Source organism: Equus przewalskii, chromosome 2 (genome assembly GCF_037783145.1).
Source record: "Equus przewalskii isolate Varuska chromosome 2, EquPr2, whole genome shotgun sequence".
NCBI classification, from domain to species: Eukaryota; Metazoa; Chordata; class Mammalia; order Perissodactyla; family Equidae; genus Equus; species Equus przewalskii.
The window spans coordinates 76,082,641-76,106,177 of NC_091832.1; the positions used below are offsets into that span (position 1 = coordinate 76,082,641).

General features: G+C 40.9%; 1 long non-coding RNA gene across 9 annotated transcripts; it reads right to left on the reverse strand.

Moving 5' to 3' along the window:
* Window positions 1-142: 142 nt before the first annotated feature.
* Window positions 143-23,309, reverse strand: LOC103555100 (uncharacterized). Of its 9 annotated transcripts, none has more exons than XR_011537088.1 (9): window positions 23,170-23,309; window positions 19,257-19,354; window positions 18,556-18,804; window positions 18,166-18,216; window positions 15,873-15,947; window positions 15,193-15,292; window positions 3,135-3,470; window positions 1,032-1,112; window positions 143-561 (listed from the first exon to the last, which is right to left on the reverse strand). It is a non-coding gene; the product is annotated as an uncharacterized lncRNA (long non-coding RNA). The 9 variants fall into 9 exon arrangements; XR_011537087.1 differs by having other exon boundaries at window positions 143-567; XR_011537090.1 differs by lacking the exon at window positions 18,556-18,804 and having other exon boundaries at window positions 143-567.
* Window positions 23,310-23,537: the final 228 nt, after the last annotated feature.

Sequence of the window (23,537 nt, forward strand, 5' to 3'; positions counted from 1 at the left end):
TTATTATAACTTAATATAGTCCAAAATATTGATGCATAAGTCACTGTACCTTCCTGGGAAATCTTGGTCAAGATGCTTAAGGAGTTTGCATCTCGTTTTTAAAAATTTGTAATATAAAGAGATTGGAAGAAATGCTTGCCAGTCTATGTATATAAATTAGACCTCTTTTATTATTAATGCCCGAATTACAATGCCTCCAGCAGTATGTTTACAAGACCTCAGCATGCAAGTGTCTTGCAATTATGTCTGCCGGTCTCCAAAGGGAGGCCTCACAGGTGCCCACACTCCCAGTGTGACATCTTCATATTCTTCCTTTCTGGTTCTGGCTTCCTCAGGCTAACGTCACTACCATCAAAGTAGTTTGAAGAAGCTCTCCTGTTGCTATGACTGATGGGTATGTGGCACCATACCCATGTTCCCATAGCTGCAGCCCCCCGAGGGAGCAGAGCACTGTTGGATTCTATAAGAATCTCAGAGGAAGTCTCTCCTCACTGTGATGTCTTCTGGGTCTTGGAGCAGTTCTGTTCATGCTCAGTCTCTCAGTAAATCTGCTTCTGTCTTCTATGCCTCAAAACATATAACAAACAAAAGAAAACAAAATCAAAGAAACAAATCAACCAATAATAATAATAACAATAATTGTAATAAAAGAATTGAAGTCAATATTCTCAGAGATCTTTCTCCGATTCTACTTTACATGATGACTAATCAAACCACAACACTTAAGTTCAGCCCACAGATCACAACTTTGTTGAGAACAAAGACTTGCCTTAAATTTGGATAGTTAAAGGGCTTGTCTGCTGATTTTCAAAAAACAAGGGAACAGCACATCTGGATAATTTAAAGTCCCCATCTTTAGAGATCAAAAATTTTTCATAGTGCCACATTTAATTAAAAGTTTTTACTTGATTTTACCCATCAAAAATTTAAAATCTCTCCAGTTCTATCTTAGCCAGGATATCCTATTGCATAAGAAATCTTTAACACTCCCTCCAAGGAGCACAAAGGAGCATACACGTATGCTCTCATACCTTGCTTTTTGGCATAAGTATGTGATTTTTCTTCAACAGCGTTTCTAGTCAGTGGATTCACAGGGCGAGCCAACATTATACCTGTGGCGGAAGGACAGAGGAGAAAGGTCATTGAGGGTGCTGATGAGAGCATTATTGATGAGATCTACTGAGGGCTTTTATTGGGGTGGAGAGATAAGTGAGGAAAGAAAGATATTGATGGGGCTCTAAAAGAATGCCTTCTGGATGGTGTACATTAACACTAATAACAACTAATAATTAATGATCCTCCACTATGGGCAGGGACTGCATGAAGGTCTTTATCTGCATTATCCCGTTCAATTCTCAGAACAGCTTAGTGAGTTATATGTTGCCCTTATCTCCATTTTATGGTTGAGGACAATGAGCGAGTTTCAAAGAGTAACTTGCTCAGATTCACGTGGCTAATAAGTGGTAGTGCCAGTTCTTAAGGCAAAATCCATCTGATTTCAATGCTTGGGTGATTAATTCTTAATATACTTTCCAAAATATGATGAAATATATGCCTCATTCTGATCTCTTTAAATAGACCTGAAACACACATGCGAGTAAATATCTGAAGCAAGTAAAAAAAAATCCATGAAGCATGTATCTATGTCTTGACATGCATGTTCAAAAATTCTCAAAGCCTCCTTCATCCACTGCCAATCAACTATGTCTTTACTTTTTTTGTTTCTGACTTTTGAGTCCTCTTAATTTGACTCTGTTTCCATTACCTTTATACTTTTCAAGTGGATGTCTCATTTTCAAACTTGACATATTGATGTCTCCCATTAGGCTCTCACCTGGATATTATTCACTTTCATGGACCAAAACCACTAGTAAGAGACAGCTTTACAGTTGCCAAATAATCATTAGAAAAAGGTTAGATATATGTGAAAAAAAATGTCAACCATTAGCTACAGATCTGCTGTGGGAAGTTTATTAATGAAAATTTATAATGGATCCAGCAATCCCATTTCTGGGAATATTTCCAAAGGAAATGAAATCAGTATCTCAAAGAAATATCTGCACTGTCATGTTCATTGCAGCATAGCCAAGATAGGGAAACAACCTAAGTGTCCACTGACAGATGAATGGATAAAGAAAATGTGGTATATAATGCAATGTTACTATATGTATTATAATGGTATATTATTCATCCATAACAAAAAAGGAAATCCTGTCATTTGAGACAACATGGATGAACCTGGAGGACATTATGCTAAGTGAAATAAGCCAGTCGCAGAAGAATAAAACTGCATGATCTTCTTTATACATGGAATCTAAAAAGTCAAACTCATAGAAGCAGAGCGTAGAATGGCGATTGTCAGGGGTGAGGGGTGGGGGACATGGGGAGATGTTGGTCAAAGCATACAAACTATCAGCTATATGATGAGTAAGCTCTGGGGATCTCAAGTACAGCATGGTGACTAGATTTAATAATACTGTATGGAATATTTAAAATTCTGCTAAAAAAGTAGATTTTAAGTGTTCTTATCACACACATGCAAAAGGGTAACTATGTGAGATGATGGATATGCTAATTAGCTTGATTGTGGTAATCATTTCATAATGTATATGGTCAGTATATCAAATCATCACGTACACCTTACATATGTACAATTTTTATTTCTCAATTATACCTCAATAAATCTGGAAAAAAATTGTAATGAAAATTGGACCCAGTAAGAGTCAACACTTAACACAGGCGACAAATCCAATATGAGGATAAAATATAGTTACTTTAGTTTTGTTTTTAGAAGATTTGGTCTTTCTCCCCACCTGCTGATAAGAAGCAAAAACATTAACTTTGATTTAAAACTTAGTCTGATTTGTTCATTTAAACAGAAGTTTTAATACTCAGCCTTTCTTGGCAAAATAAAAACCATAAATAGTGCTCAGTTTATCAATCCCCCAATCCTCGAATATCTCCCTCAGGTGTCCCTGTGTATAGAGGAAGGGGTATGGTTTATGGAACGTTATGAACACGGAAGAGTCAGAGTCCTAAGGTGCTATGTCCATGCATCCTCTAGTTTCCAGGACAGTGTCCCACTTAATTTCTGTCTTTCCTGCTGGCATTCATGGCTAAAGTATAACTCTTGCCTTTTGCTCCCATCAATCCATGGAAACTGTCAAAATCACCAATGGCAGCCACATTGCTAAATCCAACAGTTAATTCTCTGTCGTTATTTATGTGACCCTTCAGCAGCATCTGTCACAGTTGATTTTTCCCTTCTCTTTGATGTTTTTCACTCATATGGCTTCCAGAACACCACGTTCTCCTGGTTTTTCTCTTATACTCTGAAGGCTCCTTTATTAATCTGCTTGGTTGGTGTTTTGTGCGGGTCTCAGCCGATCGATAACCAATGTTGTGGCTGGACTGGCCCTTGTAGTTCTTATTGTGATTGCAAGACACCCTCAGCAATAACCATCAGGAAACTGAAAAAAAACAAGAGGTTTATTATTACAGGTCCTGGAAATTACATGGCACACCTGGGGCAACACAATGAGGTCTCGGGGGAGGGGAGGATGCGAAAGCACCGGCCTGGAGTTCTGCTTTTATTGAGGTGGAGGGTGGGGCCTAGGGTTTCTGGGACTCTCTCTATACTGGTGAATTTAAAACATAAGAGCAGGAATTTAAAGCACAGGAAGAGAAAGAAACAAGCGGCTGAAATGGTCAGTTTTCGAAATCAACCAAGATCTCTAAAATAAAGGAGCCTGAGGGTGGGAGGGTGGGGCCCTTTATCTAGTCCCCCGGCTGGCAGCGTGTTTATCCGAGATAGCCATCTTTGAAGTGGATGCCTCTTTGAAGTGGATGCCTTTGCAATCAAAGCTAAACCAGGCGCTTGCATTACAAAAACAAAAGCCAGCCGTCTGCGTTTGCACTACAGATGGTTCCTCCTTTAATTCCTGACCTCTTGGTATTGGAATGCCCAGATTGCTCTTCTAAAATCCAGTTCCTAATATTTCTATAGTTTACTTGACATCGCCACTTAAATACCTGAGAGAAAACTCAAATTTACCCGAAACCTGCCCTACTCATAATAGTCCCCTTCTCAGTCAGTCCCGTTATTCCAATTGCCCAGATCAAAAATCTTGGGGTCCTGAGCTCTGCCAGTTCATGGCATCATCTCCTGCCCAGTAGGGGAGAAGCATAGATCAGGATTTTTGCTCTTAAGGTCCTGCCTCTGTGATTCACATCCTTTCTCTTCTCTTACTTCACAATATCCACTCTACTACAGCACACGACCATTGTAAAGTGTGCAAAATTGTTTTGGAAACTAGTTTTGCAGGTGATCTTGAGGTAAAATTATATATAGAATTGGACGTTTAGAGTTTGAAATGGCCTGTTTATCAGAATCAATTATATGCATAAATTTTCTCTTATAGACTTCAGCAATCATTTTAACTCACCACATTTCCTAGGCCTCCTTTTGGCCCTTCCCAGGGCCCAAATTCAACACGTTTAACACGTTATCTTTCCAGTAACGGACATCTATGGCTATGTTTGCCCTTCTTCTGGGAATAGCACTTCCCTTCTTCTTGGGATTATTCCCCTCCATGCTCTAACTCTACTGTTTCCTCCAGCATTGCTACTTTTTTACGTGAGTCTATCCCACTGGCCTCATTTGATTGGTTCAGGGATGTTGTAGGGGAGGAGGAGATTTCCTCTTCCCAAATGGGGGTTCGTCTGGCCGGAGAATGAATTAAATTCACATGAGACAGAATAGCAAGAGAAAATAAAACAAAGCTTTATGAGGAACCATGGCCCGGGGCCTTTCTTCCCGAAGGAAGAAAGGGCACCGAAGAAGTGGGGTGCACAGAGTGGTTATATACCCCCAAACAGGGTGTTTCACATGTGATTGAAATGTCCCTCCCACAATAGTCACAAGATTGCCCTGTCAGCAGAGTGCTTGATGGACACAGCAGGTAGTGGTTCTGCTATCTCGGTGGGCGTAGCAGGAGGCAAGTCTATTGTCTTGAGCTGGGTGGTCACAGGTGAGCGCAGCAATCAGTTCCTAGCCTAAGGAAAGATGCTTAATCCTTAAGAAATGCCAACGTTGGGAGGGGGAGGGAAGTCAGTTACAGGAGGTTACCAGACTAGCACAATAAAATGCAGATTTTAAGTCCTTGCCTTTGGTATTGATTAAGAGTTTTTTAGAGAGAAGGTCATCTCCTTTCTTCTTCCTGGTACAGAGAGGGAGGCACCTTTTACAGATAGAGATTTACCTTACAAATGTAAATGTGTCCTAACAAAGGGCAAGTTCCATTCCTCAGAGCCTCCTTCCCTGTCCCAGTTTATCAAAAGCAATCAGCCTCAAATAATCCTGATGCCAAAGAGACATATCTTGGGGTGGCCAATTCCAGGTCCCCACAATGTCAACCTGGCCCAAGCTAAGCTAATTGTAGTATTTTAAAACCCTGATTATAATTCATTGATCTATTATATGACACAAGGTAGGTCGATTAGAATCTTTTCTGTAGTATTTTTGAATTTGGAAGCACAGAAAGTAAAACTGACTTTTACTCTCTGTGCTTCGAAGTTCAAAAATAGAGATAGAACCCAGTTCAGAAATAGAGATAGAACTAAGTTCAAAAATAGAGATAGAACCTATGAGAAGTAAAATAGGGAGCTGTTGGTAGCCACATTTCCAACTATGTAAAGGAAAGTAGTCGGTAGTGAGAGAGAATGAAACCAATATACAGAGCAAAGTAGACGTGAAAGCTGGAGGGCTAGATTCTGGTGATATTGCAGTCCCTGGATCTAGTTTTTCCTGAGGCTCAGTTGTATCTCTAGCTTTTCGGCAGGTATTAACAGAAAATCTTATACTTTATTTTACAGAGACCCATTGCTAACTAGCCTAAGGGAGAAAAAAGGAACATATTTTCTCATGTGGTTGGGAAGGATATTGAAGTAAGTGACATGATCACAGAAATAACTGCATTGACCAGGCCTCTACTGATGCCCAGAACAGATGCTTCAGAACTGCTAGGTCTTTCTTTTTATCCACTCGCATCTCGGCTTGTCTCAGCTTTTGAGCTGGTCTCAACTGGACTTCATGCAGTTAGACTTTTTCTACGGGGCTGAGGAGGAGTGTTGCAAGTTGCTCCAGTCTTTCATCCTTCCTAGATGGTGACCCCAAAGACAAAAGCTCTAGGGGAAAAGTCTCTGCTAGCTTTAACGGCAAAGTCTCATGAAGGTCCCTGATTGGCTTAGCTGAGGTCTCATGACCACCTCTGAGTGATTCTGGCCAAAAGCATGGGGAAATCAGACTGGCCAGACATGGCTCATATGGTACTTTTATGTCTGTGCATAGGTCAGAAATAGCTGTACTCAAAACACAAAAACTGTTATTGGAAGGGATATTAAAATACATTCTGAGGAAAGAACACTATAGCTACCATAGTCCACTACACCATCGTTGGTTTAAGCCTTTCTCAGTTTCCATGCAGCAAGAAAAACCACTTTTTGCCTAAGCCAGTTATTTTCTCTCATTTGCAATCGAGAGTAATGATGAATACACACTTGCTTATCTTTTTCTTCTTAGATGTCTGTCTCCCTGATTGACACTGTTTACTGAATCACCCTACTTGGACCTGCGGGAACTCTCTTCAGTTTCTCCCTATCCTTCCCTCACTATATCCAGAAGAACGGGAATTATTGTCAATTTCTCCCTATCCCTCTGTCTCCATATCCAATCAGATAACCTATGCTAGTTCTAAAGCTAAAATATTTCTAAAACTAACCTCACTATTCCATCCCTACTGACACTGCTTTGTTCATGCCTTCATTATCTTTTGCTTGATTTGCCTCTTTAATTAGTTTTCTTACTTCCAGTCTTATTTCTTTGTATTTTATCCTCCATCCTACTGTGAAGATAAAATGTTCATATCGTTTCCTGGAATAAAATTTTCTTTTGGCACCCATTGCCAAGAAGTTAAAAACTTCTTGGTGATGTGTACAAGATTCTTTGTGAACTTTTGCTAAGGATGCCTAACATGTCCCTTGGTCTTCAGGTCTCAGCATCAGTTCCTTCTTCTGTATCCCATTTACATGGCTGCTGTGTTATCTGTGTCCTGTTTCTTTAAGGCATTGCTGTTCTGGGCCTAAAGTTTAATCTCATAGTTAGGAGTCTTTTATTTGTTCTTGGGACTCTGATATCTTGACTCCTCTGGCTTTGATTTTTACCAGGTTCCTCAACGTGGTATTATATATAAATCACTTAACGGAGCTTTTAAGAAGCATACATTTCCTTGACCCAGCCCAGACACACTGAGTCAGAAATATTTTTTTAAATGCCTCCCAGAGATTCAGAAGCAGATGGTTTGTAGAAGCAATCATTTGGCAAAACACTATGCTCGAGTATTTCTTCTATGCCTGCTGTCGTAGATCTGCTGTTATAGATCCCTGGCGCCTCTTTTCTACATTGACTGGATTTCTTCCTCTACTTCCTCCGGAAACTTCTGATTGACCGACCTGACTTTGAAGACTCTTCAGTTTTACATCCTAGTCATCTCTTCCCTGGACCCCTGTGCCATCAAACGAGAATCACTATTTCAACCATTTCACTCTCCTATAATTAGGTAGCCCCTTTGTTATTTCATATCCTTGGATTTGTTCTGTCTATTCTTGCCTTATTATCTATACTTCAATCACTAGTTCAAGTCTAAATTATTTTTCCCAACTGCTTAGGCTACATTTCCAACCATATTCTCCTTCTCATTTGGGAGCCCCAAACTACCAATGCTAGATGTTCACTAGCACTTGAAAATTATTGTAGAGTTTCCAGTTAGTCATATGCTACAGCTGAGGGCAGATTGTGTGCACCCCTTCCAAATTCCACATTCAATAAAATCACGTTTGAAATTGGCTATGGTTCGAATATTTACACCACAGAAATCAGCAAATATTCAGCAAAAGTGACTTTTTTTCCCTGAGGGACTGGTAAATATTTGCCAGCATACCACTATCTCCAGTGGAAGACCAAGCTGTGAGAGCCCTGGTGCCAATCTAGAGTAACCCCTGGAGGTAACAAGTGTATACCATGGACTAATACCAGCTGAAAGCAAAGGTGGACTGAGCCTGGACAGGTGGGTACTTAGTGGTTTCTAGACCCCAAAAAAGTAGAAAACCAACTCCTAACCCTGCTCCAAATATGTTCCACTCCTACACTGATCCATCTCAATTAATGGCAACAACATTCACTGGGACCTTGCACAAGTCATTTAAGCAATCTGTGCGTCAAGTTCCTCATCTATAAAATGGTAGTGCTAATAACGTCTATCTCATAGGGTTGTTATGAGAATTAAGTGGGTTGTGATTGGCAAAGTGCTTAGACTAGAGTCTGGCACACTGATTTACTGAAATAGTATGTAAGTATTTAATAACTGCTCAGATGGAAACCCTTAGAGTCAGGGTTGCTTCCATTCTTTCTCTCATACTCCATATCCGATCTTTCAGGAAATCCTTTTCCCTCAACTTTTAAAATATCTATCTGGGTCTTCTCTTATCTTCCCACCTCCACTGCGACCACCGTAGATCAAGCCACCATCATCTCAGCCTGAATTATTTTGCAGGCTTGCAGAGGATTTTCCTGCTTTCACCCTCCCACCCCCCACATCCCCAAAGTCTGTTCCTAAAATAACAACCAGAGTGATCCTTTTCTGTTATTTTTAGAGAGTGTTCACTCCTCAGCTGAAAACCCTCTGGTGGTTCCCCTTTTCCCCAGGAGTAAAAGCCAACGTCTTTACAATGGCCTACAAGGCCTTGGCCCTGCTCTGAGCTCTCCTCTGACATCTTCTTCTATGACACTTCCTCACTCAATCCAGTCTAGCCATCTGAGCCATTCTATAACGGAGTGAGATAGGAGAGTTTAGTAAGATTGTTAAAACAAGATGGGTGAGAAAGAAAGAATGGATGTACTGAACGCAAATGGGGCAGGTGTGGACGGTAGGGTTTAAGTAGTTCAGAGCAAACAGTAAGAGTCAAGTAGCATAGGAGCGGGTCAGGAATTTTGTCCAAAGCAAATCAAGTAAGAACAAGATCTGTACCTAGACACTTGGAAATGGGCCTAGTATGAAGAAGGCAAGAAAACAGCCCTAACTAGTGCCCTACGGAGAACCTGGCAACCTGGAATGCCCCTGAATGCTAGGTAGAAATGGGCCAAGTGTGGTCTGGCTTTGTTGTCGAGGTATTCAGTGTTAGGAAGCCTCTGCATGTCTTGACAACAAAATATTTCCAAACCTGGTGGTATGTAGAACAAACTCCATTAATAATATTGACCTGCTTCTCTCCCAGAAAAATGACGGGAACTGAATGTTCTTTGGAAACAGCTGGGATGGGGCTAGGATGAGGGCAAGGGTTAACAGAGCGAACAACAAAACTGTGGCAACCATGGCACGTAGGAGAGTCAGCCTTGATCTAGCTCATGGATAATCTTCCTTTTTATTGAGAGACAGGGAAAGCATAGACCAAGAGCAGATATGAGGAGAATCGTCTTTAAAACATCATCTTGATAGGGCCAGGACTGTAGCCAAACAAGCAGATAATCAAAAAGAAAATGAAACCAAAAATAACTCTTTTGCTTGCCCAGTTAGAAACACTACAGTAAGGGGCTGTCCTGGTGGCGCAGTGGTTAAGTTCGCATGTTCCGCCTCTGGCCCAGGGTTCACTGATTTGGATCCTGGGCATGGACCTATGCACCACTTATCAAGCCATGCTGTGGCAGGGGTCCCACCTATAAAATAGAGGAAGGTGGGCACCAGTGTTAGCTCAGGGTCAGTCTTCCTCAGCATAAAGAGAAGGATTGGTGGTGGATGTTAGCTCAGGGCTAATCTTCCTCAAAAAAGAAAAAAACAAAAAAACACTAAGAAAAAGATCCCACGACGAAATCTACTGGGATTCCAGAACAAAATCAGGTGAGATCCTGACTGTTGTCTTACACCCCAGCCTTACCTTCTGCCCTTCTCTTTTTGCAGTACCCATCTCAGTCTATTGACCTGGTACCAGGCTGTATATGTACATCTTTGCTTTCTTTCTCATGCATGAGCTCATTGGTAGCTGCCTAGCTCTAAAATTCAATACCCCTTGTGATTACTTGGCTGTGGCTAGTCTGCTCACTACTTGCTTTGCTTAGGTCCCTATGCTTTAGGTACAGTTGACACAGTTGATTCTAGTATTGTAATCTTTCCCTCACTGCCCCTTTGTCACCTACATCTACCCCATCCTGGCTTATTCCAGACCATATCCTTGGATTAAGCCAGGTTACCCACAGAGATAGACTTTGTGCAAACATCTGACAATGGGATAGAAAATTCCATCATAGCACTCCCAGCCAGCAAATAAAAGATTCTGGAGTGCTGACAAGGTCAAAACTTAGTCTTATACTATGAAAATTTGTCCCAGCTGAGAGTTTAGGACCTGGTGATGAGTCATTTCTACTCATATGTGGTTGATGCTACTGGTTCCCCACAGAGTTCCTCACATAGTGTACCCTTCCCCCCGGCTGTTGAAAGTAGAGAAGCTAAAGCTTAGAACTACAACTTTTTCCAGAGAATTGCCCTGGGGAGCCGCCTCGCCCAGAGATGCTTGGGAATTTACACCACCCTCTGTCTGTCAGTCTATCTGGATTAGACTTCAAATCTCACTTTTTGTGTAGGTGGAGTTGAGGGGAAGCATCATCCCCCACATAATCAGCATACACGGTTCTCTGAGAAAGGTTATGAGGCTGACTTTATACTGAATGAGCGGTGCCAATTAAAATGATCCTTCTTTCCACCTTTAAATGAAATCTACCTTGTTATTTGGAATTTTTAGTCAATTCAAGCATTAAAACCTTTCTCCAACTCTGATTAGGCATTATTTCCAGATGAGAGCTCTGATATATCTTCTTGGACAAGCTGTCAAACCCATACTTCATCAAGTATGCCTTTCCCCAGTATTGAATATCATCTTTTTGAGGTAATAGATACTCAGACTTATAAAATAGAAGTAGGAGGTAGTATGTTAGTCCCTCTCATCAAATTGCATTGATGTGAGGCTCTAGAGAGAGGTATTGGATTCTGTTTCCATGGCAACTGCTTCACTGCTCAAGGGGAAAACAGGACAGCAATTGAAGTCTGTGTTAATAGCAGCTCTAAAAATAATCCGTAATGTGTTGAAATCAAGTGAACAACCCAGGAAGAAATCGGTAAAAATTATAACCATGCAGGGTGGGATTGAACAATAAGGTATTGTGTAAATATTATTACACTTACAAGATGCTTTAAGAATTATAGGAGTGGTTGGTGACAAATATATTTCTGAGGAGAATCAATTATTATTTTATTTGTTCATTCATTCATGTGACTCTCGAATACTGATTATATGCCAGCCATGAGGTAAGACCTGAAGATACAGAGATAGGTCAGTACTGTCTCTCTCTTCCAGGCTGTCATGGTTTTATGGGAGCAATAGAAAAAAATCTACCATGCTTATAATGGATGTTTTGTTTGTCTACCCAACACCATCCTAACTGTTTCCACTGTGTAAAAGCCAGGAAATTAAGGATTTTTGTGGGGTTGATATCACATCCAGCTAAGGGACAATTCAAAATCATTTACTACATTTATTGGTCCAGCAACGAGCATGCAACCAAGGTGTAAACCTATATGACATTCTTTTAGCTATAGTGATTGTCTTCTGCACAAAGCTCAGAAATCTTGTTTGGTGATTGCAAAATGCTTATAATCTTTTTTACCTAGACATGAAAGAGTGATCATGTAGGGTCCATTGCTTTAGGAAGACACGTTGAGGTCAGGAGGAAAGTCAGCCATTGGACAGGGTACCGCTAAGAGAATCACAAAGAAACATAGCTGGACATGACTGAAGCGCACTGAGGTCTACTCTACCTCTGGATGTTTGAGTGACCCTAGCCAATAAAATGGCTTTTTGTGGAAGCTTGAGTTGGGTTTTCAGGTTTTCTGTTGCCTAAAACCAAAAAAAAGCATCCAACTAATTACAAATGACAACACCATGGAATAAGTGAAATAATGGAAATAAGCAGAGGGAATTATTGGATGTACAGAGGAAGACTAAATCAGAGGGAGAAAGAAGAGGTTACAACTAACTTAGTCTTGGAGAATAGAGTGCAGGAAAGATTAAAAAGCTTCCATATTGTGAGGCAGAGAATTCAGCTTTTCTGTTAGCATAGCTCCTGGTGGTCCAACTCTCTAGGATTGCTGGCTACTGCCAAATGTGCCTCTCTTCACCCAGGCTCTGTGCAGAGGTGGATGTATCATGAACCTAAAGAAACTTAAGCTCCAGTGCCCTTCACTTACACTGACCCTTTGGGCTGGGGGTGAAAGCAGCAGCCCCAGTTGCACGGTAGTAACTGGGTTGGCCCAGCTGAAGATCACGCTTTAAAGTCCGGTGGTGTTTCTGGGCTGTGGGTGGGGTGGAAGAGGCCTAACAGCACCTTTTCTACATTTTGCTGACCTCAACTTAACAACTCCTGGAGGACCCCACCGACTATGGGACATTATCTTGGACACCCATGACTGATGCTCTTCACTGCATTTCTTCAGGCTTGCCTTGCATGTTCACAGCTCAAAAGCTGACCAGCAATTTGAGGGAAAGTTGTATGCATATTTTTGGGCACTTTCTCTGAGGTTCCCTTCTCTCCAATATTTCACTCCTCACGCCCCAGCTCCTTTGGCATTCCTGAACTCAGTATCTGTCTCAGACCTGTGAGACGGCTGCTCTCTTCTTGGGCTCTTTTCACCCTTGCCACAGTTTGAAAAATGCCCACAGGAGAATTCTGAGGTGAATGTGCAGTGTACCTTGTGTGCTTCCCTTTTCTAAGAATTCTAACTGCTCAGTATTGCTGGTGTTGGCTCTCCAACGCCTTCAAAGGATTGCTTATGTTTTCCCAACTTTTAAAGTTATTTTTGGTAGAAGATTTAGTTCCATATCAGCTAGCCTGTTTGTCCAGGGCCAAAAATTTATCCAATGAATTTTAATTTCAACAATTTCTTTGATCATTTCTAAATGTTATTTTAAAATTACTTTCAAATATGTACTCAATCATTTTGAATCCTTTCTTGTTGCATGCTTGCTTCATCTTCCTTTAAACATTATTTATATCTACTAAGTTTATATTTGGATTCTGATCATTCTAAAATTTCTCTGTCTCCCATTTTTTTTTTCTTTGTATGCTTGGTGATTTCTCATATTCACCTCATATAAACTGATATCCATTTGTGGAAAATTTAAATTTGGGAATCTTTCCTTTTTAGAGAGCTTATAAGCAGTGGATCTATGTTTTTCCTTCTTTATCTCGGTCTAAAGTAAGAAGGCCTTGGAGAGTATCTATCCTGACATAGCCTCAAGTAGAAATTATATGTTTTAATCTCGAATTGTGCTCTCTGTGGAAAACTTAAAAAGTAATAAAAATGTTAGTGATGAACTTAGATTAGCTGAGCTTCTCAGACATATAAAGATTTAGCAGCAGAAATTACATTCCCATCTTTTAAACTTTTTTTCATTTGTTTAAAAAATTTATGTATTTTAGAGGGAGAGTTATTCACCTGTTAGCTGAAATTCAACTAACTTTAAGGATTTTTTTTCTTAAGGAAAATTAAAGTGTCTTTTTTTTCCCCAGGATCCAATAAATGAGTAAGTGAAAATAAGCTTTCGTTTGGTTTGAGATTTATGACAGATTGGCAGTTGGATTATTTATCAAACTGAAATGAATAATCTATAAAATTAATCAAACCAGTCTAGGACTGTCATTTGGCAGATGATAAATTTGGCCTGATTAGAATTTTCCTATTTGAGGCTGTGTGTACGAATTGAGACCAGATAGAATGGGAAGAACTGAGATCTGAAAGTAGACATGTCTGTGAGGTTTGGGCAGGTTCTAAGTTGTGGTAGATGGGAAAGAATGTGGAGAACTGATAGAGAAAGTTTTAGAAGGGGTCCAATCTAGAAGGTAGGCTCATATATGCTCCTTCACTGCTAGACCATTGTATATCCTTTTCACTGCTATACCCAAAGTGACTTGACAGTGCCTGTCACGTAGTCATTGCTCCAAAGATATTTTAAATGAAAAAATAAGAAGACTAATACAAGAGTCTAAAGATACGGAACAGATACCTCAGTCTCTGAGAAATTATTACAAGTTTCTCCATATTAGGGAGATACCTGCCAGGAGAATTGGCTATCTAAAATGATCCAATAATTAGGTGACCTCACTCCTGAACAATATGTAAACAGGCATGATTAACTCTGAATCTCTTTTTGGCCATAATCAGTGAATATTTCTAAGTTCTATTTTTCCCCACCACAGTGTCCTGGTAACAACAAAGTTAATTTTTCTCTATATGGTAAAGGCCTTTATTTATTAATTCATCTAATCCTCACACCAACCCTATGAGGTGCTATTAATAAGAATAGTAAAACTAATATTAAACTAATATCCTACTATTATCGTCAGTCATTGTTGTTCTGGTAATATCACCAAAGGCATACGGGAAATGTGTCTAATCAGCTGGAAAGTGTCAAATCACCAGAGGGGAAATTCTTCCATGTGTGATCTATACTTAATATCTTGGATGACAAGCCCCCTGATTTCAATTACATTGCTAAGGCCCCACCTTACTAGAGCCTCACAGTGGTTACCATAGACTAGTTCTAAATATCAAAGGCAAAACTGACCAAAGATTTGAATCCAAAGTAGCATGTAGAATATATTCCTGATTGTCCAAGTCCTTTGTCAAGCATAGAAGGAGATAGTGAAGCAAATTCTGGATAATTGGCTGTATTAGTAATTTAGTAAGACTGATGATTATTTCTTGAACCTGAAACTATGTATTGATCAATGCTTTATCCATGAGTGTTTTCTTATGGTCTCTTTAGAGGATGCTTAGTCATTCGCATCATCTTTGCAAGAAATAGAGAGCAACTGAATGAGCCATTACCTCTTACTGTGTGTCAAGCACTGTGCTGAATGTTTTATGTAACACATAATTTAATTCTTAGAACAATCCTGTAAACTGGATATAATAATCCCAGTTTTTCAGATGAGGAAATTGAGCAAAATTAAACACGTGTCTTAGTTTGGGTTGCTATAACAAACTACCATAGACTGAGTGGCTTAAACAACAAAGATTTATTTCTCACAGTTCTGGAGCTGAGAAGTCTGAAATCAGAGTGCCAGCGTGGTTGGGTTCTGTTGAGAGCCCTCTCCCTGATTTGTAGATGGCTGTCTTCTTGCTGTGTCCTCGCATAGCAGAGGGAAAGAGAGAGAGAGAGGTGAAACAAGCTCTCTTTTGTCTCTTCTTACAAGGGCACTAATTCCATCAGGAGTGCTCCACCTTTGTGATCTAATTACTGCCCAAAGGCCCCATCTCCAAATACCATCACAGTGGTGATAAGTTTCAACAGATGAATTTTGTGAGGACACAAACATTCAGTCCATAGCAATGCTAAAAGCACCCAGCTGAGATGAGAATATTTTGTTTACAAATTCCTCAACTCAACTGAATTAAATGGAGATTTATTGTCATAAACTATATCGTCTGGCTATTTTTCTACCATAACTAATTAGTGCAACTATAAAACAAGGAGTGTTGTGAGCCAGCCCTGATGGTCTAGTGGTTAAAGTTTGACCCTTACTGCTTTGGCAGCCTGGGTTGGCTTCCCAGTTGCAGAACCAACAGTCTATCAGTTGCCATGCTGTGGTGGCAGCTCACATAGAAGAATTAGAAGGACTTACAACTAGGATATATACAACCATGCACTGGGGCTTTGGAGAGGGAAAAAAAAAAACCAAAGAGCATTGCCTTTGAGGTGGTGATTACCTCAGTCAAGGTTGTCTTTGCTCCCCAAAGAACTGCAAAATAATGTGCATTCTTAACCAAAGCGTTGGTGATTTCCTGTGGGAAAGTAATTGGGTGTGTTATATTTAGAGAAACAACATGTTCATTCTTACAAAATATTTAATTTTCTTCTGTGTGTTATATGGCTTTGTATGTGTTCATCGTTTTAATTTCAGAACCCCTTCCAGGCTTCTCACCAAAGCCTTTTGGCTTATAATTTTGGGCTATGCTACACATATGTGCTCATGGGAACCTGATGACAGCCTTTTGGAAAACTGTGATTTTACTATACAGGGCATCTTTATGGCTGCAGAACGGGTGGTGGCCTGTAGGGGATTTGATTTCTTTCTGCAATTTTCTTTAATCCCGCCACGCTCAGCCCCCAGTGCTCCTGGCTTTCATTCTATGGGCTGTGAATTGTAGTCTCTCCAATTTCTCCTTTGTCCACTGTCTACATGCCATGATCTTGCAGTGAGAAAGGGATTAGAATCTGAGTAGGTGAGGGCGGCTGGCTGGGCACAGTATGTGACATTAACATAGTTTGTCTTTCCCAATCCAATGGATGAAATGTACAGGAAGAAATGGAACTCTCATAAAGAAGGAAAAGGTCCAAAACAACTTTATGTAAATTGCAAATTTTGTTTTGAATCTTCTTACAGCTTTTTACTTTATTCTATCTTTCCTCTTTTGGCACTTTCCTATCTTCTTCCTGGCCTGCCCCATTCTTTTTTGGGTTTCTCAACTAGGACCATGGTTCTCAAAGTTAGCATCAGATTACCTGGAGGGACTGTTACAACATAGATTACAAAGCCTCTCCTCCAGAGTTTCTGATTCACTAGGTCTGGGATGGGATTCAAAGATCTGCATTTGTCACAAATTCCCAGGTCAAACTGATGCTGCTGGGCCAGCGCCACACTTTGAGAACCACTAGTCTAGTGATCGTGCTTTATCATCTTAATACTTTCATTCATTCCTTCATTCATTCACGGAATATTTATTGAGACATTCCTGAGCCAGGCAGTGCCTTAGACACTACATACAACCCACAGAACCCAGCTTTAATGAATGGCATTTAGTGGGTCATCCATATATGAAGTGACCGTACAACCTCCATTTCCCCAAGTCTCACCAGCCTATGGGTACCAAGCATTCTCTAGTGGGAGTGACTCAGATTGCTCTGACTCTTACCCTTTCCTGCATAAAAGAAGACCTCTGGCACCTCTCAGAAAAGCATTCACTTTTGTCACAGTGATGCCAGGGCTTGTCACTCATGTGTTTGTAACCCCGTCAGTTCTGGTTACCACAAACCAGCCTCTCATGAATATTTTCTGCTGGTGCAGCTACTTAAGGGTGGCTCACTGCCAAGCCCATTGCTGCTCTGTTGCTGCTGCTGCCTTCCATGGGAACCAGGAGGTCCACCCCAGGGTGCTACCTACCAGTGCTCCCCAAATTGCCATCACCTGGAAGTGGTGGACAGAATGGGATGCCCCCTGACCCTGTGTCACATTGCCTTGCCTGGAAATCAAAGTAAGCTGCCGGGGCCTCAATATCTCACAGAATAACTCATGAAAATATCTCCATCTGTGTTCGCCTGTAGTTCTTTCCTGGGGCTTGAATCTATAGCGCTGGGGAGAAGGGAAAAGGTGGATGGGCAGGGTCTATGATATTAACACATCCTGTCTTTTCTAATCGGGTTCTCTGTCAACTCAGAAAACATGCACGTGTAGCTTCCACACCCCGACAATCTACCAGATATGCTGCACATGTCTGAATCACAGTGGGGAACACAACCGGGTCTCAAAACTGCTAGATATAAATAAAAAAAGGACCCCACATTTCTATCTTCTTCCCCTGCACTTTTATGGTATTTATTTATAACCTCAATGTATTTCTAATGTGCCAAATTTAATCTAGTGTAGCCAGGGGGCCTTCTTTCCTTTAAATGTACTCTGCAGCTCATTTCTTTTACACAAACTATGCCTTAGGTGAGGAGAGAAGAGATAATTTGTAGCTCTGCACTAGTTTCCTGCAAGGAGCTGAAGAATCAGGACAGCTTTATCCGATCTTGACTCATCTACACAGGCCAAAAACCACTTGGGTTGGTCTGTCCTAAGCCAAGAATGACCTCAGGCCAGCGTGTCCATTCGTGCCTCTGTGTGTGTGGCCTGGGAGGCGGAGGATTGAGGCCTTTAGCAGCCACGGCTGAAACAGAGAAGTTTAGTTGTCTAGATTATCCAAGGGCTTTTAAAAGGAACTCAAGTAGCCTCTGACTTACTAAATTCTTCTCTTGCTCCATGATGACTCCGTGCATGCTTGGGTTTTAGAACTATAAAACAATGCTGATCATTATAACATGCATAAATCATCTAATTATCCAGAAGTGAAATAACAACCATATAAATATCTGTTATTTGAAATATATGTCAAATTGGCTATCATACATTTTATCTGTTTCCTGTATTATGGTCCGTCTATGCAAACAGTGCTCAGTTTCTGGTCATGTGGCAGAACCATCATAACACAAACAAAACTTTAAATAAATGGAGCAAACATTTCTGAGGAAATGGGGCTAAATGGATTCTTGTAGGAGATTTCCTTACTGGGAAAAGGCAGGGGGCTCATGCTACTCTTTGCCAGCTATCATAGTAGATAGAGGGGAGAATACCCAACGTGATGAAATGCCAGGCACTTCATCCCCTGGAAATACGCCTCTCTGGTGCTCTCTTGGTCACACGTGAGAGATTAAGCTGTGGCACTCAGTGTCACTTCATAGATTTGTGAGGCTAGCCTTGAGGAGACAGGTGGTTTTCCTTTAAAGTGCTTCTCCTCCACAAGTAGATGTGATGGTAAAGGTCAACAGGAAAGATGTCCTTAGGAGTGAGTACTCAAGTGTCAGGTAGAAGTGCACACATTTCTATAAAACATAATACAATAACTGTTAACTTCTTTTGCATACAGTTTTAAAGACATACTATAGAGCACTATTTAAGGAACTACAAACTTCTTGGTATCAATTAAACACTTTTATGACAAAATCTCAAAGATTATAAGGCTAAGAGTTTTTCAGTGGCAGGACAGGCCTGTTTGAGACTGCCCAGGCCTGGTGTTAGAGTAGATAGTAAAAGTATCAGCAAATTCCGTATGACAAGCAGGACAGAGGTTGTACCCAAGACCCTAGGGTAAAGCCAGGATTATAGTTCCAGAAAGGCTATGGGTCCTAGAGGGAAGGAGGGTGGTGAGCAAGGGTTAGGGACCCAGGGCAGGGTCTGGTCAGCACAGAGCCAGGACCAAAGTGTCCATCTGTAGGTCTGTGATCTACATAACAAGCATGGGTCAACAACAGCAAGGAAAAGCTCAGTACTTAACTTTTCAGTGACTGGAGTCCTTACATAGTCCTCTTCTCTTTCCAAATGGCTCTCAGGAGGTGGGTGAGCTGGAGCCCACAGAAGCAGCCAATGGCACTCCTGACAAGGGTAGGGAAATGAGAGCGCTGTGGGCTTGGAATTCCGGAGGCCTATTCACTGTGTAGGCCGGTCCCGGAGCTCTCCCAGGCTGATGGAGAAAGGCCTTTACCACACTTGGATCTTGCAATTGGAAGTCTCGAAGGATTTAAAGATTATTTCACTGCTAATGAAACCTAAGCCTTACTGCTTCACTGTAAAAATGTGTTAATTTGCTTCCAAAGCCAGCCGTTTAACTTTTAGAAGAGCGAATTATAACCCTGTACATTAGAAGTTTTTCAGACTACAGATTGCTGGGTTCCACCTCAGACCAATTAAATCAGAATCCTGAGGGAGGTGGATGAGGCCTAGGCATCTAGGTATTTTTAAAAAATTTTCAGTGATTCCATTGTTCTTTAACTTTTTAATTTTCAAGTGATGGAAGTATTGTGAACTCTTCACTGTAAATAAAAAAAGATGTAAAATATTTTTACTCTGCTACTCTCTTTCTATATAGAGGTATGGCCGATGCAATATATAAAGTAAATATTTGTTTACCTATCACCGCTTTCAGTTTTGTTAAAGCATAAATTACATATATGGAAAAATGCACAAATCATAAATGTATAAACAAATTATCCCAAATAAACTTACTTTTGTAAATACCATCTAGGTCAAGAAATAGAACATTACCAGTTCCTGCTCATGTTGCTTTTCTGTGTCCATCCTGCATAAACGTATAAAAAGATTCCTAGGTAATTTTTATCAGCCATACCATTGTCTTATCCTCTACTTTTTCACTGTTTTCCTCATAGACTTTTTTTTATTGGAGAGAAAATACTTTACATATGAGGATGATTATATCAGTCCCTCTGATCTAATAATATTAATAACAATAACAAATGTTTTGAGTGTTCTATGTGCCCTCACATGTTATACGTCAATGGTATATCGTGGCAACACACTTTCAAACCATTGCTCAATCAAGAAATTTACCTTTATTTTTCTAAAGCTAAATTAAACTTCTCTCTTGAGCCCCAAGATACCTCACGGTAGAAAACACTTTTCTGTTCAGTTTCAATAATGACCATGAGCAGCAGACGGCAACCGCTTCCCTGTTCTAAAAATGAGGGTCCCCCATGCCAAGAGAAGTAGGTTGCTGCACTGCGAAGCCTGAGGTTGCTGGGGCAAAGGAGGGTGACTGTCTATTGGGCCCCTTGTGGCGATGCATACAGGCCCAAGCGAGAAAGGCAGCCTGCTGGTCATCTTAAATGCTGCCCAAGAGAACAGCCTGAAGAAGCAAACGACCTCAACAGAACAGCGGGCGGCCAGATTCCCAGGGGCTGAGGAGACATCAACAATCAGCCAGAGAGACAATAATAGTGGTGTCTTTGAAGCAATTGCAAAATGCCCGCCAGAGCATCAGCTTTATGTACCTGCTAAGCCCAGAGAGTTTGTAAGTCAACTGACGAAAAGATCAATGGAGTAGCAAGAACATATCTATTGTTACTACTTAGCCCTCCCCATGACCCTTCAACTCTGGGACAGACAGAGCCAGACTCAAAGAGGGGCGAGTGGGTGGATGAATGAGGAAGAGAAGGTCTAGACAGGAAAAAACAATCCCACATAGGTCTCCCCTCCCCCTTTTCGGTAGGTTTGGCTATGATTTTTGAGGGACAGTTAACTTCTAGAGAAAGGAAATGCTTTAAATTTAAAAGGAATGTGAAAATTCGGACTATTATACAGAATCAAACACTTTGATTAGTTTACGTATGCGTGTATGTTTGATTAAAATGACTGGAGACATTTTAAAAAGCCTAAGTGTAACTAGCAAATGTCATGTCTGAGTTTTTTTTTTTTAAGATTTTATTTTTTTCCTTTTTCTCCCCAAAGGCCCCAGGTACATAGTTGTATATTCTTTGTTGTGGGTCCTTCTAGTTGTGGCATGTGGGACGCTGCCTCAGTGTGTCTTGATGAGCAGTGCCATGTCTGCGCCCAGGATTCGAACCAACGAAACTCTGGGCCGCCTGCAGCGGAGCGCACGAACTTAACCACTCGGCCATGGGGCCAGCCCCTCATGTCTGAGTTTTTATCCAAAGGAGTTGATAAGAACGACTAGGTTCCAGGGCAGGTTTGAAGAGGCAGTGGAGAGAATGATTAAAATTGTGTTCTGATTACATCTGATGAGTGTTGTTTGTCCACTCTATTGGTTATGTCAATATATTGGCTACACTAATAATTCAATGAGCTTGTTTCTAATCCACCATGACAGCATCCCCTTGGTGCAATGGTGACTCCCTGTCAAACTGCCTGGGCCGGGAGAAGGGCCATTGAGGAGTTCAATAAGATGTTGGGAGGATAAAAACCCATTGCCTAGTGTTTCAAAGTATCATTCTGTCACCACTATCTCATTTAATCATCACAAGAAACCAGGGAAGTAAGAGCTATTGTTGTTCTCCTCTAAGATATGGAAGCTGAGGCTCGAGAGGTAAGGTTACCCGCCACGAGGGACCACAGTTAAGAAGTGAAGGAGGACAACTCAAAGCTAGGCTTTCTCCCTCTGGAACCCATTTCTAAATATCACACTCTTTAGCTTCCACTAATCCTTCTGGTGGCTATAAGAAGAGGCAATGTGGGGCCAGCCCTGTGGACGAGTGGTTAAGTTCGCCCACTCTGCTTAGGCAGCCCAGGGTTTCGCCGGTTTGAATCCTGGGCACGGCCATGGTACTGCTCATCAAGCCATGCTGAGGCGGCATCCCACATTCTCCAACTAGAAGGACTCATCACTAAAAATACACAACTATGTCCTGGGGGGTTTTGGGGAGAAAAAGGAAAAATAAAATCTTTAAAAAAAAAAAAAAAAGAAGAAGAGGCAATGTGTTGGTCTTTTCCTAAAGAGACATTTTTTGCTGGGGGAAAAGAGGCAGTCAACCAAATTTACTAACTCACCCAACTCTTATCTCCTCCCTAAGCACGTCTCCACTACAAAGTTCCTTTAGAAACAGCCAGCAGAGCCTTCTGCTTATTATAACTGGACCTCTGCCAAAGATTTACTTTCAATTTTTAAAGAGTCAGGTCAGTTATTCTTCTCAATATGTAAAAATAATATGATAGTTGTAATAAAACGGCTCTGTCATGGTTCCCTTTCAAGAAGTTAACATTTCCTATCTAGAAAATAATTCTGTGCTTCTGGCAGTGTGCTTTCAGAGTTTGGGAGCACAAAGAAAGTTGCTTTGATGCGTGAATTCTCACGAAGTTTAGCTAAAACCTGCAGGTACTTGTAGGCCACTGTCAATATTAGAATTGTTCCTTCCCCTTCCCGCATGTAGCAGAATTGTAAAGAGGAAGAGAGGTCTGAGTTTAAGAGGCTAAAGTAGCAGTGCTATTATAATTTTCGGCATTTATCACCTGGAAGTTCATTCTTTCCTTCTATATATATTCCCATACTTTGACCTTTTCTGCATTATAAAATGTAGTATTACTAGGATTAGACATCATACTGTAATCTCTGACCGCACAATCATAAACTTCTTTTCCAGTGGGGAAGACAGCCCCTGTCCCCTTCCTGCCTTCTGCTCCTATTTGCCGTAGAAGCAGAAAGAATTAGCCTAAGCGAGATGGGGAGGTCATCAACCCCTGCCTCTGTGCCAGGACATGCAAACTACCTAAACCAATTACTAACCTGTTTTTAAAAAAACCTCCAATCAGAGAGAGTCCACGACTTCTTTTTGTGAACTGTTGCACCGTGCGACGGCATACTATAAATGTCTTTCTCTATGGATGTGCGCTCTTATCTCCCTGTTCTATTTTTTTCCTCATTTGCATTAACCCTTTCTTACCTTTTTATGAACTTCTAGGCCTTTTCTTCTTAGAAGTGGTGGGAGACAAATGCCACTTTGTGAACGGTCCAGAAGGTAAGGTGAGTCGTAGTCCCTGGAAAGCCTAGGGCTCTAAGCCCCAGGTCCGTGGGATGGCCCGCGGGGGGATCGGTTTCCTCATTTTATTAGGTATTTATTCGGCGGCTGCTAAGCAAACGCTCTCAGTCCTTTTTAACTTCATGAGACTGAGATTTCTGAGTCTATTTCCAAACAGGACACTAGAGGGCTCCCAGGGGTTAAAAATCAGTAGGAAATTATTTGAATGAAAACTGCTTCTGTACGGCATTTGTTTTTTCAGAATTTCAAGTTAAAGTTTATTTTTTAAACTA